We start from the raw sequence: 17,705 nt of genomic DNA, 5'->3' as shown, positions 1-17,705 counted from the left end.
AATATGAAGGAGTTGGAATAATTATTCTTCTACTCTGATTGGGGAGATCAAAATTCCCTTTATTTACCTTAGGAAGATTACAGCTCCAGAACTCAGGAATACAGTCCTCAGCTACTGCATATTAAAAAACAAAAGAGCCCCAAATATATCCAATCAACTGATCCCAGCTTTAGGGAAAACTCAGTCTAAGCCGCCTGATATGGAAAGCCACTAGTCCCGTGCATAGAAATGCCTTCTGTGAGACTTAATTGTGTAGTGACAGCAAAGAGAGAGACCAATGTGAGGCAGTTGTTAGAACAGAAGAGCATTACAGTTTTGCTGACTACATAACCTCATTCTCTTGACCTGGTGATTCTGAGATGAACGCCTCTGGATGTCCCCAGACACTATTCTTTCTGTGCAGTTGTCAGTAGACCAGATGTCCTTTTAAGTTTAATATATTGGAGCCATCAGAGTCTTTGATTGTGTGGGCATTTCCAAGTCATGTTTTTTTGTCCAGCTGCTTTTCAGTCTTACCTAAGTGTCTGTGCAGCTACTCTCTCTTGCCTTCTTCTGGGGTTTGAACAATGGGGTTGGAGGAGGAGTGGTGGGGGGTTTTTGTCAGGGGAAGGGGGTTGTTTGTTTGTTTTTCATTCAATAGATTCTTAAACCTTGAATGGAGTATTATTGCATGCATACAGTTAAGTACACAGATCATAAATATACAGCTCAGTGAGATTTCACAAAATGTTATTTTTACTTAACATCATATTTGCAAGTTTCTGTGTTTTTGTGTATAATAGGAGTTCTTTTATTTTCATTGCTCCATAGTATTCCATTCTATAAATATGCCATAATATATTTGTCTATTCTACGATCTATTTGATGAACTTTTAGGTTGTTTAAAGTTTGAGGCTCTTACAAATACATCTGCTATGAACATTCTTGTGCATGTCTTTTGGTACAAATTTTGGGGTGAAGGAGGGTGGTGTATGCCAAGAGTAGAACTGCTAAGTCATAGAGTATACATACATTCATGTTAGAGAAAGTTGCCAAAAAGTTTTCCAACACTTCCACCAGCAGTGCATATCCTCAGAATCCTTCCTAACATTTGGTATTATCAGTGTTTTAAATCATAGGTCTTCTTTGACGTACATCCCAATAAACCCATCATACATTGAAAATATCGTTAAGTCGAAAATGCATTTAATACACCTAACCTGTTGATATCATAGCCTAGCCTAGCCTAAATGTGCTCAGAACACTTATGCTATCAGCCTTCAGTCGGGCAAACTTGTCTACCACAAAACCTATTTGATAATGAAGTGTCAACTATCTCATAGAATTGATCGAACACTGTACTGAAAGTGAAAAACAGAATGGCTGTGTGGGTGCAGAGTGCTTGTCAGCGTGTCCGTTGTTCATCCTCGTGATCGCGGGGCTCGCTGGGGCTGTGGCCACCCCTGCCCCTGCATCACAAAGAGGATCACACTGAACATTGCTAGCCCAGGAAAAGATCCAAACTCAGATTGTGAAGAACGGTTTCTACTGAATTCATCTCACTTTCGCTCGATGGTAAAGTGGAAAAATCCTGGGTCGAATGAACCACGGTAAGCTGGGGACTGCCTGTGTGGTCATTCTGGGAGGGATGTGGTGGTAGCTCATTGTGGTTTTAATTTTCATTTTCCTGCTGACTAATGAAGTACANAATCACACTGAACATTGCTAGCCCAGGAAAAGATCCAAACTCAGATTGTGAAGAACGGTTTCTACTGAATTCATCTCACTTTCGCACGATGGTAAAGTGGAAAAATCCTGGGTCGAATGAACCACGGTAAGCTGGGGACTGCCTGTGTGGTCATTCTGGGAGGGATGTGGTGGTAGCTCATTGTGGTTTTAATTTTCATTTTCCTGCTGACTAATGAAGTACAGTACCTTTTAAAATGTTTACCATCCAGCTGGTTACCTTCCTCTGTGAAGTGTCTGGTCACATCATTGGGTTATTTGTCTTTTCCTTATTGATTTACAGCTCTTATGTATTCTGGATATGAGTCTTGGGCAGGGCAAATAACTTTTCCCACTCCATAGATTGTCCCTTCACTCTCTTAATACTACTTTCCTTAGTGAATGGAAGCCCTTAAATTTAAAGGAATCCAATGTATCTCTTCCTTTATGATTAGTGCTTCCTGTGTCTATTTAAGAATCTTCTTTTCCTGGGACGCCTGGGGGGCTCAGTCGGTTAAGCATCTGTCTTCAGCTCAGGTCATGATCTCAGGGTCTTAGGATCAAGTCCCTCATCAGGCTCCCTACTCAGCGGGGAGCCCGCTTCTCCCTCTGCCCCTCCCCCTGCTCATGCTCTCTCTCTCTGAAATAAATAAGTAAAATCTTAGGAAAAAAAAAAAGAATCTACTTTTCCTACCCCAGGATCATAAAGAAACTCTCCATTATTATCTTCAGACAGGGTAGGCAAACTGCAGATTGTGGTCCAATCCATTCCACCACCTGTTTCTATAAACAAACTTTAAAGGGGATAGAGTCACTCTCATTTGTTTATATATTTTCTATGACTGTTTTCCTTCTACAGTGTCCGATTATATGACCCTCAAGGCCCAAAATGTTTACTATCTGGCTCTTCACAAAAAAAAAAAAAAAAAATTGCTAAATTCTGTTTGAGAAGTTTTATTATTTTGCCTTTCCCATTTGGTATTGACATTTGTGTACAGTATGTGGGAGAAATCAAGATTCATTTTTTTTTATATGTATATCCAGTTAAGCCAAGACTACTGGTCACAAAGATTGTTCTTTCCCCACAGTTCTGTGGCATCATATATCAAGAATACCTTGCATGCATGAATATGTTTCTGGATTTTCTATCTTGTCTCTTGGCCCATTTTTCTAGCCTATGACCAATGCCATTCTGTTCAAGTTGGTGCATTTTTATAGTGAGTCATGGTATCCTCCCACTTGTTTTTCTTCGATTGTCTCTGCTGTTCTTGAAACTTTGAGTCTCCTTATAAATTTTACCATCAATTTGACAATTTCCTCAAAACAACTTCCTGGGACTCGAATCGATTTTACGTTGTCTCTGCAGATCACTTTGGAGAGATTTTACTTATTTACAATGATGAGCCTTCCAATTCATGAACGTCGTGTATTTTTTAAAAAAATCTATTTAGCTCTTCTTTAATTTCTTTCAGTAATATGTAGATTTTCTGACTGATATCTTGTATGTATCTGATAGGCTTATTTCTAGGTACTTTGAATGCTATTACAAATTTATGTCAGTACTAGCTTTTATGTTAAAAAAGGAGAGAGAGAAAACCAACTACTGACTAGTCACTCATCAACCATGCCCTAATGAAAATATTGTGGGAATCTAAAAATACCGTGTCTCAAGAAATAAAAAGACTTGGATGGGAAAGGAAAATGCAAGACTGACACAAACAATCACACGTAGGACACATATAAATGTATTCACGTCACTCTGTCTTCCATGGGTTTTGAATATTTGCGGGCATTGACTCACAGGCTGTGTGCTCTAAGACTACAGGATAGCATGAAAACAATGCTAGTGGAATGTCAAAACTCCTGGATCCTAGGTCCGGGTCTTTGCAAACTAGCCGTGAAATGTCAGCTAAGGTCCTCCTTAACCTCCCTGGACCTCAGTTTCAAAACCTCTACAAAGTACGTTGACTCTAACACTCTCTGACTTACAAGTGAGGAAGCGGAACCCTTTGGTTACTGGTGGCTACTGTCAGGGATGGTCTGGGTGTGATCTGGGGACTCTGAATGGTCAAGAGATTTCTTAAGGGAAGTTATCTTCCCACTGGTTTGGGAATGCTTGGAATGCCTTTTAGAGAAACAAAGCTTTTCAAAGAAGTATCTCAGAGGGAGGAGACCCCACCCCCCAAGGTAAAAAAAAAAAAAAACCGAGCAGAGGCACAATGAATGCAGAAGAAACCACAGGGTCTGGGCAGGAGTTCCTGAAAGGAAGCGGATTCCAAACAGGGGTGGAGAAGGATCAGGGGAAAAGCCTAGAGGCAGATGTGTAATGAAGCTGGTAGTGCCTGTGTGGGAACTTCCCTTTGAATCATGGGTTTCACAGGAGAGATGGATTAGGGTTCTGCTTTAGAAATCTTTAGAGGAAAAGTTACACTCAATGGACAAGGAAGTGCTGCTATTTTTCTTGGCGTCTAATAGTGATGAAGACAAATGGGCAGAGCAACAATGGCTGTTGGTCAAAATTCATGCTCTTCGTTACCTAGGAAAATGACGCTGGTGGGGTCGAGCTAAGCTGTCAGGGACTCTTTTTTCCAGCACCCCGTGAAGTTTGGGTTGGGCCAGTAGAATATGTATAGAAATAGGATTTGTCACTCAGAGCCAAGGCAATCAAGAGGAAGGGCTAGCTAGCTTCTCCACTCTCATTCTCTCTTTCCGTGGCAACATCCTAAGGACTCCCAGTTCCTATGAGATAAGCAAAGCTGCAAGACGCAAGGTGCCTTGATCCTTGAGTTATCTCATGGAGCAAAACTTGCCCCGGGGAATTCCTGCACTGGACTGTTCTAGAATGAGAAAGAAGTGTATGTTGTGTTAAGTGGCTAAAGTTTGGGTTTATTTTTATTTTTTTAGAGAAAGGGAACCGGGGATAGGGGGCAGAGGGAGAAAGGAGAGAGAGAGAGAGAATCTTAAGCAGGCTCCACACCCGGCACCGAGTCTGACCAGGGGCTCGATCTCACGACCCGGAGATCACGAACTGAGCCGAAATCAAGAGTCTAACGCTTAACTGACTGAGCCACTCAGGACCCCCCAAAGTTTGGGTTTATTTGTTACAGTAGCTAGTGTTACCCTAACTAATGCAGCTGGTTTCTTAAATAATTCACAGTATTGACAGAAAGGAATAAAATTACAATGTTATTGTGTTACTGCCATTTCGTTTGAGGAAAGATAAAAAATGAGAAAGGCTGGTAACTCAAGAGAAGCTTCCTGAAACTTTTAGTCATTGGAGAATATTCACAATTAGTATAAAAGCAGGACAATAACAATGTCAGTACACAATAGCTGTGCCTAATACATTTCCACTCCCCCGATTTGCATTTTAATCGCCTTGCTTTGGCTCACCAAGTGTTCTTGTGTGGGATTCAACCTTTAGCAACAAATAAGACTTCCTTCTCGCTTGGCACTGCTCACTCCTCCTTTCCCCCCACACATGCATATCCCCACTGCCTTTTCCTTCCCACAAAGCTCACTTTTGGCAAAATGGTTTTCATAAACCACACATTTTAATGAATTAAGTGCAGTCTCGACATCACGCCTGCCTTCCCGCACAGCCTCTGACTGCCACACTCCTCCAGCTGTGGGAATTCTCCCTTACACCTCCAGGAAAGAAAAAAAGAATGCAGTAGAAATTCTGTCGGTAAGTAGAAAAGTTATGCACAGAATGTAATGGCTCTTCTACCTGCCTCTTCCTTTTTCAAAAATGCAAGAACGAAGATGATTTTCCACATTGCATGTCCTCTGAGAAACTACAAAATTCAGACTGCTTTTCTTTGGGCAATGGCAAACCTGGTTATGATCATAAATCCTCACGTCCCCCCCCCCCCCCCCCCCCCAACNAAAAACCCCCCCGCCCCCCCCCCCCCCCAACCACCCTTTCCAGTGGTGGTTTCAGGGATTGGCCTCTACCTTGCCAAAGAGGGAAGCTGAGGTGTTTGATAGCTGGGAAAATTGAGGGGATTTCAAAAAAGTAAGGGACCCGATACGTCAGTTTCCAAACTTCTTATTTGGCTGCTGAAGTCCATGCGCGTGGTTCAATTTGTCCAACATCATACAAGTCAATGGCTTCTGGAAAATTAAGCCGTAGTCAACCTTTACAGTTGATGTCGCGTGGCACTGCCAGCACCAGATCTTCCTGGATCGTCCCATCAGCCACGTGGCGGTAATAGAGACACCTCTCTCCGAGAGATGAGGGGACATCACAGTGCTAAGAGGCGTGCCAGGTGTTAGGGTTTAGCCCTTCACCACCAAATCTATGCCCTCCAGTCTCCCTGGTGTTTTCTTCATTCCGTGGGGTGGCACCATATGCTTTCGACACTTGACGAGGGTCTGGGGTTACCTAGACCAAAGATGGGACTTGTGCCCTCGAAGAGCACACAGATCCCCGAGGGCAGAGCCGTACAGGCATGATTCTAATCCCCTATAGTAGCTCCGCATGTCTTTCGCTCCTGGCGCACAGTCCCTCTCCAAGCAATGCCTGCTCTTCCCAGGGAGGGAACAGCAGGGACCGCAGCAGCAACAGCCAATCGCGAAATCATCAAGTGAGGAGGCGCCAACAGCTTTGCCTCCCAACTGAGGGAGCCTCTTACCCAACCTCCCTCCCACCCACCGTCACCACCTGTAGGTTTGGAACCAAGAAAGGCTTTGGAAACTGAAGATCGTATGCTAATAGGGTGTTCAAGCAAAACTACCCTCACCACCCACCCCCAGGGGTAGTTTGTGTAAATGCGTTATTCACGAGCCCGGCGCTTCGCTTCAGGACTCCAGCGCCTGGCACTTCGCTGGCTTTGAAAGCGTTGCTTATCCAGAGAGCTCAGAGTCGGCTTTTGGCAGAGCACTCAAAGCAGGCAGATCCAACCTTCTCTCTGTCTCTCTTGTGTTGCCAAAACATAAGACTCTTGGTTTTATGGGAAACTCACATGAAGTCTCCTTCCAGTGAATAACCTGAAAATTAAAATTAAGTGGTAGAGGGACCAGTAGAAGGAAGCGGAGGGAGGCTGGGAAGCAGGAGCTGTAGGATTTGGTCCTGAATGTACTACTCACCAAGTCCATTTACCTCTGGGCTTGCTTGCTTGCTTGCTTGCTTTCTTTCTTTTTTCATTTTTGGTCCAAATTCATTATATTATATTATATTATTTTATTTTTTCTCTTATCCTACATTTCCCCCCACCTTTGAAATAAGAAGAGTGGACTAATTTACCTCTAAAGTTTCTAACAATTCTGGCACCGAATACATTAAAATGTTGTTACTTCGTTTTAGAGAACACCTACCGAGTCCCTATCACATGCCAGTCATTGTGGCAGGCGCTGGGGTAAAGGGAGGAAGCAGATAGACTTGTTGGAGAGTCCAGCAGTTAAACGATCAGGGTCCAGCAGGAGGGGGAGGATTGCAGAATATACTGGGGGGGGGACGTTGTGGGGCACCGTGTTCTTCCAGCTCCACTCCTGACACTTCCCTGCTGAAGAGGATCCGAACAGCCTACCCCGAAATATGTCACTTTGACATATTGATTGTTTTGAGCTGAAAGCACTTGAGAAATAGAAGATGCAGGAAGGACTCTCCTCTCTTCCCTTTCGACCTTAAAAGCAGGACACACTTCCCTTGAGAATGGTGCCTCTCCACCACCTGAGGAGAATCTGTACAAACCAACCTACAAAAATATCGTTATGTTCCATTAGTTTCCCTCCTATGTTCTCCTAGTCAATTTCCCATTATTTACCGCCCCAGCCCAGACGTCTTTTCCCTTCATGTTGGCACATCTCCACACTGTATTGTTCTTTGTAGAATTGGTATGAAAGCTCTCAGGCCTATCCACTTCTTTGGCTCTTCGTTTCTTTGCTAGGAAGACTCCTGTGTCCCGTAAAAATGTTAATATCAAATAAAATCTGTATGCTTTTCTCCCATGAGTCTGTCTTTTGTCAGTATAATTCCCAGGCCCAGGCACAGACTTGAAGGGGGTAGAAGAAAAGCCTTTCTTCCTCTCTGCTACCCTTTGCTTGTCCCTGGAGCCTGGTCTCCATGGGCCTTCTGGGGTCCTCTGGCTTCTTGGTGGCTTCCATTGATGTGGACCATTTCAGATCAGAAGGAGAGAGAAAGGGAGCTCCAGGGTATTTATTTCCCTTCCTGGGAGGATGACAGAATCAAAAATCACAACTCATCCTCAGCTGACCTGCTCTGTCTCTCACCTTTTCCCTCCTGACCTAGTGATGGTGGCAGTTCTCCAATGTGGTCGGCTTTTATATCCCTTCCTGGGGTTCCATGTCACCCTACCCACATGTCTGTAATTAGTGCCTTATAAATAAATCCTCCTTCAATTTAGATGGATCAGAGGGTGCCATCTGTGTCCTGCTGGGACCCTGGCTGATAGAGGCATGAAATCCCTTTGAGACATGTGCGTATTGGAAATAGTTGGGGGGTAGTGAGATGAAGAGAGGGAAGGGGTGGGACAGGAGAACGGGAAAGTGTCCCAGAGAAAAATAGAGCTAAATCTTGAAAGATGTCTTGTAGGTAGCCAGCTAAAGAAAGGAGAAGAAGGGAGAGATAACTTCAGAGAGCTAAAAATAGAAGCTCAGAGACATGAGCATATCCCTGGGAAGGTGCGATGTTCAAGATGACGGGGGGGGGGAGTGGGGGGGGGAAGACTAGCGAAGAGAGGGGCTGGTAATGGATCGGGTTGGAAGCAGGAAGAAGGGTGAGCTTACAAAGGGCTCTGTATGTCCTGTTAATGAGTTTGGATTGCATCTTGCAGAAAATAGGTAATAACTGAAATATTTTTAAACTGAAGAATGAGATGATCGGNGGGGGGGGGGGGGTGTGCGGGGGGGAAGACTAGCGAAGAGAGGGGCTGGTAATGGATCGGGTTGGAAGCAGGAAGAAGGGCGAGCTTACAAAGGGCTCTGTATGTCCTGTTAATGAGTTTGGATTGTATCTTGCAGAAAATAGGGAATAACTGAAATATTTTTAAACTGAAGAATGAGATGATCAGGTTTGTATTTTAGAGGATTACTTTGGTGAGCAGTGTGGAAGAAAGCAGGAAGATTGATTAGCAAGTTTATATAATGACTGAGGCAAGAATCAATGATAATTTGGACTTTGCCCACGGTGGTGGGATAGAAGAGATTGTATATAAGAACTATGGAAAAATAGTGAGAACTTGGTGGGGAACTATTTCTGGTGGAACATTATAGAATGATTCCCAGGGTTCTGGGTTTGGCAAGTTGGTAAGTGGTGGAATCATCTATCAACAGAGGAACTCCTAAGGGGGGATGTGATTCAATTCACTCTTCACTCAATTTTTTTTTTCAGTGTGCTAATGATTTCCCTTTGATTATTAGCTTTTATCAAAGATTCAGCTTGTATACTGCTGGTGCATCTGTGGCTTCTGGGTATAATATTAGTTTTCTCCTCATATTAAGGATTAATGAGCGATACATCCATTGTTCCAGGCACAGATTTCATATTCGGTAAAGGGTATTATCAAAACCAATGTATCAACTTTTCAATCCAAAACAGTCATAAAACTTATTATTTGCTCACTCAACAAATTCTTCTTGAGTGACTACTTTGTGCCTACCATTGTTTATCCCTGATGCGGACACCTGTCAAGGAGCTGTGAGAAAGGGCATATACTCTTAAAATAATTTCTGCTTTCTCTTTTTTCTTCGTATTCTTCTTCTTCTCCACCTTTCCCTCTATCCACCTCCCGCTTCTCTCTTTCAGCTTTCTTTTCCCCCATATGTATCCAGCTTCCATTTCCACAAGAAAAAAGTCCAGAAAGCTAGATTTTTAGAGAGGATAAAAAAACTTGCCTGAATTATTGATTCATAGCTTTATAATGCACCCAGGATAGTAAGGACATTTATAGATTTCATGAGCTGTTTAATATCTATTTGTGGAGCACCGCCATGTGCAATCATCTTGGACTCATTATGTTTCTTCGGCTACCCAATGAGTCATAATGAGCCTCTGAAAATGTAAAATAATGGGTTAGAACTAGAGGGAATGAAGTAACAGCCAAAGTCAGATATAAAATTATTATTACATGCAGTCTGTAAGGGCGATCAAGACAGGGAAGGGATAGAGGGCCTATTATTACACGTGCACACATGCACACAAACTTTAAAGAGAGCTTGCTGTAAAGGGGGAGCTAAGTGGGGAGCCCTGTGAACAAGATCCTTAAAAGTGATGGATTGCAGATCTATTTCCCATTAAGATTCATGCAAGCGGGGGTGGGGAGCTCAAATTATGGGGAAGAAACAGAAAAGCCAATGGAGACCCTTTTGAGAAGATGGAGCCCTGTGCTAAAAGGATAAAAGAGACTTTATACTCCAGCACTTAAAATGAAGAGGAAGAGATCATTTCCAAACAGGGCACAAGAAATAGCTTCATTTCTCCCTATTAACCTCTGTTCCCCCAAAGAAAGCCAGTTGAAGCAAGCAGGACAAAGGAATTCTGTGTGAACATAAAGAAGAATACCTTCTGTAATGGGAGCCATATTTTGAAAAAATATTCATGTAATTTTCTCTTTCAGTGTGCAAGGATAGGTCCTTCTTGCTAATTGGGTTCAGGGTCATCTGCCCGGAGGTCTGTGGGTAGGTCACATGTGGTATGCAAAGAGAAGGAAAGAATTGATATTCAGCTTTTGATATTCAAAATCCGATTTGAAGAAAGATAATAGTCTTCCAAGAAGATGGTTCTTTTGAGACCCAGTCTGAATTCCTTTATCTTCTCCTTTGGCTTACTAAGCACCAGCCAGAGGCACCCAAGATGTGAAAGTTCTCCTGCGGGTAGAAAAGTTTGTCCCCTGGAGGTATCACGAGGCCTTGATGCTTGCTCCTCCATCAGAAGAGAAGATGCCACAGGGGAAGGTAGGAAACTCCTGCCCTTCCTGTCCCAGGAGTTGAGGAGAGGAAGAATGAAGAGAGTAGAACAGAGAGTTTGATTTAGGAATATCCAGAAGGAACTGATGTGAACAGTAGGGGCACTGAGACAAAATGGAGGCGCCCAGCATTGGTAAACGGATAGGGTGGGGTTGGAAACAGGAGCTAGGGCACTTCCGGGAGATTTTGTCAGTTCCCACGTGACAGTGAGAGGTAGAATATTCAAATGGACAATGGCCAGACCATACTGAAAAAGAGAAGCCTGACGCCAAATCTGCAGCAATCTGCCCAGGAAACCAACCCCTTCTCTCCAATAATCAGCCTAGGAAGGCAGCCTGCTCTAAGTCCATCTTCCAGGAAGCCAGATCGCTATCTCTAGCGCTAATCCAGGAAGCTGAACAGCATCTTCTATAACAACTGGTCCCGAATGGCCAGGGCTTGATTAATTACTGACAACCTCCCTCATTTTCATCCCTGCTTCCAACTTAGAACCAAGCAGAGAAAGCAAAGAAGGCACACCCAACCAGTCACGTAGGATACCCTGCCACTAGTGAGCTCGCTTACAGCCTCCAGTCAGGTCATAGGTGAAGCCTTCCCTTTTTCCCCCCACTATAAAATTTTCCCACCCCTGTGCCTGACTTTCAGTCTGCCCTAATGCAAAATGGCTGACTCCCATGCTACAGCAAGCTCGGAATAAATCACCTTTGCTTTTCTCATGTGGGCGGTCTTTGTTTATTTAGACAGGAGAGAAGCTTCGAATGGAGCCCGTTGGTCCAAGCCGGGGGCTCCTATGACAGGGGAATGCTTCCTCCTGAGTATTTGTGTCTGCCAAAATTCACGTGTTGAAATCTTAATGCCCAATGTTGTGGTATTAGAAGGTAGCACCTTTGGGAGGGGCTTAGGTCATGAGAGTGGAACCATCACAAATGGGACTGATTTGTGCCTTTGCAGAAAAAGACCCCACAAAGATTCTTTGCCCCTTCCACCAGGTGAAGACACAGCAAGAAGTCAGCAGTCTGCAACCCAGGAGAGGGTTTTCACCAGAATCCAATCATGCTCCCACCCTGACCTTGGACTTCCATCTTCCAGAATGGTGAGAAATGAATTTCTGTTGTGTAAAAGACCGCTGGTCTGTGATATTTTGTGACAGCAGCTCAGACAGACCAATACACAGGACATCGCCCACTTACTCTAGGGAACAGAATGAGGAAACAGAGTTAGAAGTGTTACAAACAGCTAATGCCAAGAGAAGATCAGTTCACCCAGATTAAACCACTAGTCCTAAACAAAGTGAGAATCATCAACCTTAGTTGTACAATCGCACAGGGTAGGTAGCAAGCAGGTGGCCAAGGGTCATTGCTCTGGAGACCATGGGAACCAGAAAACCCTGAGCTGTCCCTTTTCCCCTCTGCCAAGAAGACACACAAGTCCCATCCCTTCCTTTAGACACCTAGACACAATCTTGGGGAGGAGCTGGAGAAAAGAGTAGAAGTATGAAAAATCGCCGCGATCAGGCGTTTGTACTTAGAGCGGCTAAGTGTTTGTTAACAGGGCTGTTTCGCTGACTTCATTCTTACTTCCCCTCTAACCAGCTCACCCTGAAGAGCAGATCAGTTATAGGCAAAATATTAAAACCATATTTCCTCCGCATGCTTAAATTGTAGTGTAAACAAATTTTGCAAACCCATAAGAACCAAAACTAACACATTTTCCCATTGCCCTGCTAAACAATTCTGGGATAAAGCCTAGTTTCCTGGTTTTGAGCTGAACAATGCTGGGCCAGGGTAAAAATAACTTAAGTTACTTGCTCCGGTAAATACGTAGTCTTGGAAAATTAGCCTGTGGAATGACTCAAAGAGCTAACTTGTCAAGACTGAAATTGGGATGTCTATTATTTGGATGTGTTCTTTTTTGTGAAAGTTTATAGAGCTGTACACTGACAGCTTGTGAACTTCTCAGTACCTTTGTTGTTTTTTTAGCCAAAAAGTTAAAAAAAAAAAAAAAAGAACAGGTTTGTCTCATGTTTGTGTTTCCTGTTGTGGAGCTGTTGAGGGAGACGCCAGACGACATCTTCTTTGGGCAAGCATGGGAGATTCCTACCGAGCACAGAAAGCTGGGCAGCATTTCTGTTTCTTTGGACTTTATGATTCTATTTTCTGGTTCTTCCTGAGATAGGGAATTAGCACAGGGTGCACTCTTCTGCCACTGGCATCAGTCCTCAAGACACAGCAGACACGAGAGAGAAAGATGGATTCCAGGAACTGAGAACAATGATAACCACATAAAACGCTGAGTTGTCATTGGGTGATGGAAGCTCGTCTTTTGGTGAGAATGTGGGAGACAGGCACCTGAAGTCTGGGGCCTGTGAAGTGGGTTGAAGTGGCAGGGGGAGAAGAGGTTGGAAGAAAGCTTTGTAAGTTGCTCTGGTCTTCCCATCCCCATGCCCATTCCTGGTAGCCTGAGGACAATCCTGAGGACCCCAATGTCACAGCAATGGCTCAGCACCAGTGTCCATGTGTCTAAAGGCTTAGGGTATGAGCAGTGCTCATACCTGGGCAGAAGAAACCCTAATTGAAGGTGGAGTTAGGTCTGAGCAGCCCCCCTTAGGCTCATGGGTAGCCACCCTGGAGAATGCTGCCTCCCCGTGCAAATCCACCATAAGGCATGAAAGTTAACCCTAACCAGAGAGATTTCTGATGGAATAATGGACAGTGGTCCTAGGGCGACTCGGGCTCCGATTAGGGACTCATGCCCTGCCTCTTTCCTAAACTCACCGCCCTTCTCAAATACATAGCACTCCAAACTGTAGCAGATGTTCTCAAGGGACTGTGAGCTCGCCTGAGCACAGCCAGACCCCCGAGGGCCTCGATGGCTGAAAAGGGCTACAATCTGTAGGACAAATACTACCTGATCCAGATGGATTCGAAGAGCTGGGGCTTAAACTGCTCACCATACATATAAGTGAAGAAACAGGGAAGGCGTTATCAGTATAAAATCTACTGAGTACCAATAAGGAAGGTGAAGCACTAGGTATGAAAACACCGTGGGTTCAAATACGCCCCTGACCTAAGTGCCCCACACAAGTTCCTCATGTATTTCTCACAACATGGGGCAGATTCTATTATTAAGCCCATTTTTCAGATGAGAACATTGAAATACAGAGAGGGTTAGTGCCTTGCCTGTGATGACAGAGAACTGAATCCAGTGTATCTCCTAGAACAGCCTTAACCGTATCCCACTCCCAGGCTCCCAGAAAGGTAATGCTTGATGAAAGGTAGAAGAAAATGGCACCATGTACGCAGCCAAAGAAGGCAATCAACGTATACCTTGAATGAAGTTCAACGTATGGATTGAACTGAGGCCAAGGCCTTGAAAGCACAAAGAATAGATAAAGTGATAGAAAATGTAAAAGGAATGCCAAGAAATGTAGAAAATGAAGTCAAAGTGTCAACATTCTAATTGTAAGTGCCAACATTCCAATAATTCCATACAGAGATGGAAACTAGGGGAACTGTATGACTCTAAACCAAATTGCTTAAGTGATGCCCTTACGCCTCTCCTTAACTGACAAGAGGAGGAGAGTTTTGGCACCCACATTCTCTACCTGTCCCATTCCGGCCAGGAGTGGGAGTTTATCAACAAAATCGCAACACCTGTAGTCGTGATCCCCATTTTGCCTTACCTTGAAGAGATAAATGGTCAATTCCAGCACTTGGGGTGTGAAATAGGGCCCAGGAGGGTGGAGAAAGCACGATCACACAAAGGTTTGGGAGCAGGGAGGCACACTGGTCTCCGTGCAGGACACAGTTAGTTAAATGTAACTGTGGAGGGGGCAAGAGGGAAAGGGTGTCCTCTAGATCAGGGATCAGAAGAACACAGCGCACTGGCCAAATCCGGCCTGCCACCTGTTGTTGTAAACCATTTTTTTATTGGAATACGGTCATTTTCAAGCATTTTTCAATCGTCTCAGGCCAATTGTGCCCTAGAAGGTAGAGTTGAGTGGTTGTGACAGAGACGGGATGGCTCATGAAGAAAGCAAATTAATCACTACCTGGCCTTTTACAGAAAAAGTTTGCGACCCAGTCAGAACCTGGCATTTCAGCCTCGGCTTGTCCCTCTGTCCCCTTATCCCACCAAGTTCGCACGTGACTCTGACATTCCCCTCTCCCCTGACCCGTTCCCGCCCATCCCTGGGTCAAGTAACTGGGACTCACACCCTCACCAGTGGGCTCCCAGTGGGAAGTTCAGATCCTTTGTTTGCACCTCAGCAATTAAAAGAGAGGTTTTATTTCTCTGTGTTTTCCAGACGCTGCCCATCTATAAATGTGAGCAGGGCTCAGCCTCGTTGATGGGTAGAGCGAAGGAGGGAAAGCCATAAACAACCAGAGGGTAGTTCCCTCAGCCACAAGCAGCCCTCAGTAGCTCACTTAATTTACACAAAGAATAGAAAGAGAACTTGACCTACTGCTCAAGGGTCGGGGAGCGGGGAGAGAATCCAGCTGGAGCTGGGGCTGTGCGGGAAAGAAGGGGCTGTCTTCTGGACAGTCATTTGTTGGCACTGTAGTCATGGCCTTTGCCTGGACCTCCATCCCCCCTGCTGAGATGACATTTCACAAGGAGAAAAGAGGAGGTGGCTCCTGCCTGCAGAGGTTCCTGACTTGGCTGGAGTGTTTTGCTTCGCTGACACGCTTTTTCTCTTCTCAAGTTAGCTGAGCTCACAAATCATCCTGCACTTATTCGCACAGTCCATGTGTGAGATAAAGGCAAGACAGTTTGACTGAGGGCAGGAGGAAGGGGGTGAAGAGAAGGAAGAAAAGGCAGGGGCTGAGGTCTGGCCAGACTGTGCCTTCCTCAAACTAGGTCACTGTTTATAGAAAGAGTTAAAAATAAACCAAGGACTCTTTTTCCAAACTTTCCGACGTTGGACATGGCTCTGCACACCATCCCTGGAATGCAGTGTAATAAACATCACAGAGCGCATGACATCACATCCAGAGAACCATGAATCACAAAATCATGTTGAGGGAAAGGCAATGAACTCCAGACTCTACAAAATTATCCTGGCGATGGATGGCATACGTGCTCTCTCTGGCTCTTCCTTCTGAGTTTTCCTGCTAGCTTTTCTCATCTTTCTCATTCCCACATCTTTACCCATGGGTGACCACATTCCCTCTGAGCTACCATACGCAGGAGTCTCGGTCCCCATCTGGTCAACAACATAAGTTCAAAGCCTATCTCCTCTCAAAGCCTTGCCCTTCCTCTCCCCTCCAGCAACACGTTACCACCTAACATTGCCTCCGTGACTCCTCAGCATGACCCTATAAGGTACATATTGCCATCACCAATTTACAGATGGGAAAAAAGAGAGGGTCAGGGACGCGCCGATGGTCACAGAGTGAGTGACCTGCAGAGAGCGCTCTGATCCAAGTCTCCCGGGAGCTCCCCACCACACCCGCAGCTATCCCTCTGACCTCCCCTGTGCTCCACTCACCTTTGTGTGTTTGACCGTCTAAATGACAACAAGAATGGATGCTCTCTGTGAGCAGAGAATCTCGGTCATGCTCCTTGATGGATCCCTGGGTGCCAACCCAGTGCCTGCCTCATAATGGACATCCAATAAATCCATGTTTGGTGAGGTCTCGATTAGCTGTCCTCTACCTCTGCCTCCAAGGGATTTAGATGGAAATAAAGTACTGAGAATAAGGTGAACCCACCCAGTCCACCAAGCATCTTTCTTTCTATGGCTTCCCTGCTGTCAAAATGTCTCCTTTCATGCCTGGGCATTGTTGACTCCATTGCTGACATCCTGCCTCACGCAGCCGTTCCATCTGGTAGTCAGATTCCTCCTCCCTGTTTGAATTCTATATCTATGTGTTTAAATAAGCCAGAAAACACTCCCTTCGCCAGCTCCAAATTAGTTCTTCCTTTCATGCCTTTTCTGTTTCCTGGCTCAGTGCCAGGCTCTCCCTCCATTAGAATTAAGAAGGAGCGCTCAGAGTCATATGTCTTCACCTAGTTAGCGCCTCTCTTCTGGGACGGTTTCTCTTACGGTGGCTCCCTCACATGCCAGGCTTCTCTCCCAGCCATTCCCAGGTCGTTAGTGACAGAGGCAGGGACGAGTGTGTGTGAGTCTGAGCCCCGACTTTCAGCATGAGCGTGGGGGGGAGGGGTGGGGAGGGCGCACTGTATTGTCACAGGAGGCGTTCTGTCACGGTGATTGAAGGAAACAGTTTCTTGGCCACATGTCCAGGATGTGCTTTAAGGAAGCCAGGAAGGATGGTTCAGATCTTGTGAGGAGCTGTATTTGAAATCTTGAAATAAATAACGAAAGCTGTTATCTTCTTCTTGTCTACCTCGTTTTGTTTTAATGTTTACCTTCTATCCTGAATTTTATAAAGCTACCTGGAATTAAATCACCCCAAGTCAGGGTTCCATAGAAGTCACTAGCCAGCAAAATCTTTCCCTCTGGGATGGCCCATCTTGGGAAATTGCCTCACTCCTCCCTTCCTTTCTATCCAACCTACGCTTTTCACGCTGCCCTTCCCGGCACTCTCCACACACTGCCCCCCCACTCCCCCGGGATCATTGGCTTCCTTGAGTCTCCCTCCCTCCCTATCCCCTCTATTCACACTGAGCCTGGCTTATAATAGAAGGTCAACAGGAGACAATTGAGTGAATAAATACATGAATGAAAATTTCGTGACATCACTAGTTTTTCCCAGATTTCAACAAAGGACTGTTGTAAAAGTATCACGAAAGCAGAAATGACCTAAGGGAAATCTCATGTGATTATTGAATTATTGTTTAGATTTTAAAATACACTGCTTTTAAAATCCTGCATTCTTGCTGTTTCAGTTGCCTTTTACTTTCTGACAACCACCTGCCCTGATTTCTTAGGAGTCTGCACTCGACAGGGATCATTTTCCAGGTCTTCAGCACCAAATGCAGTATAGCCGAGGTTACTCATGAGACTGCATTCACCTGGGAGCTGGGGCTGGAAATTTCTGGATGGCCTCTTTATCCCTGGGGTCTTTCACCATTGGGATACTCATCATTCACTGATTTAGCCCAAG

General features: G+C 44.9%; 1 long non-coding RNA gene across 1 annotated transcript in view; it reads right to left on the bottom strand.

Annotated features, from left to right (window-relative positions):
- The window catches only part of LOC117802209, a 34,375-nt gene extending 17,642 nt beyond the window's left edge, over positions 1–16,733 (bottom strand). The window contains exon 1 of the long non-coding RNA XR_004625271.1: positions 16,124–16,733. This is a non-coding gene — a long non-coding RNA (uncharacterized LOC117802209). The remainder of the gene's footprint in view (positions 1–16,123) is intronic.
- Positions 16,734–17,705: the final 972 nt, after the last annotated feature.

This window comes from Ailuropoda melanoleuca, chromosome 5 (assembly GCF_002007445.2).
Source record: "Ailuropoda melanoleuca isolate Jingjing chromosome 5, ASM200744v2, whole genome shotgun sequence".
NCBI classification, from domain to species: Eukaryota; Metazoa; Chordata; class Mammalia; order Carnivora; family Ursidae; genus Ailuropoda; species Ailuropoda melanoleuca.
Note: the sequence above shows the minus strand (reverse complement) of the source record. Positions and strands in the feature narration are given on the sequence as shown.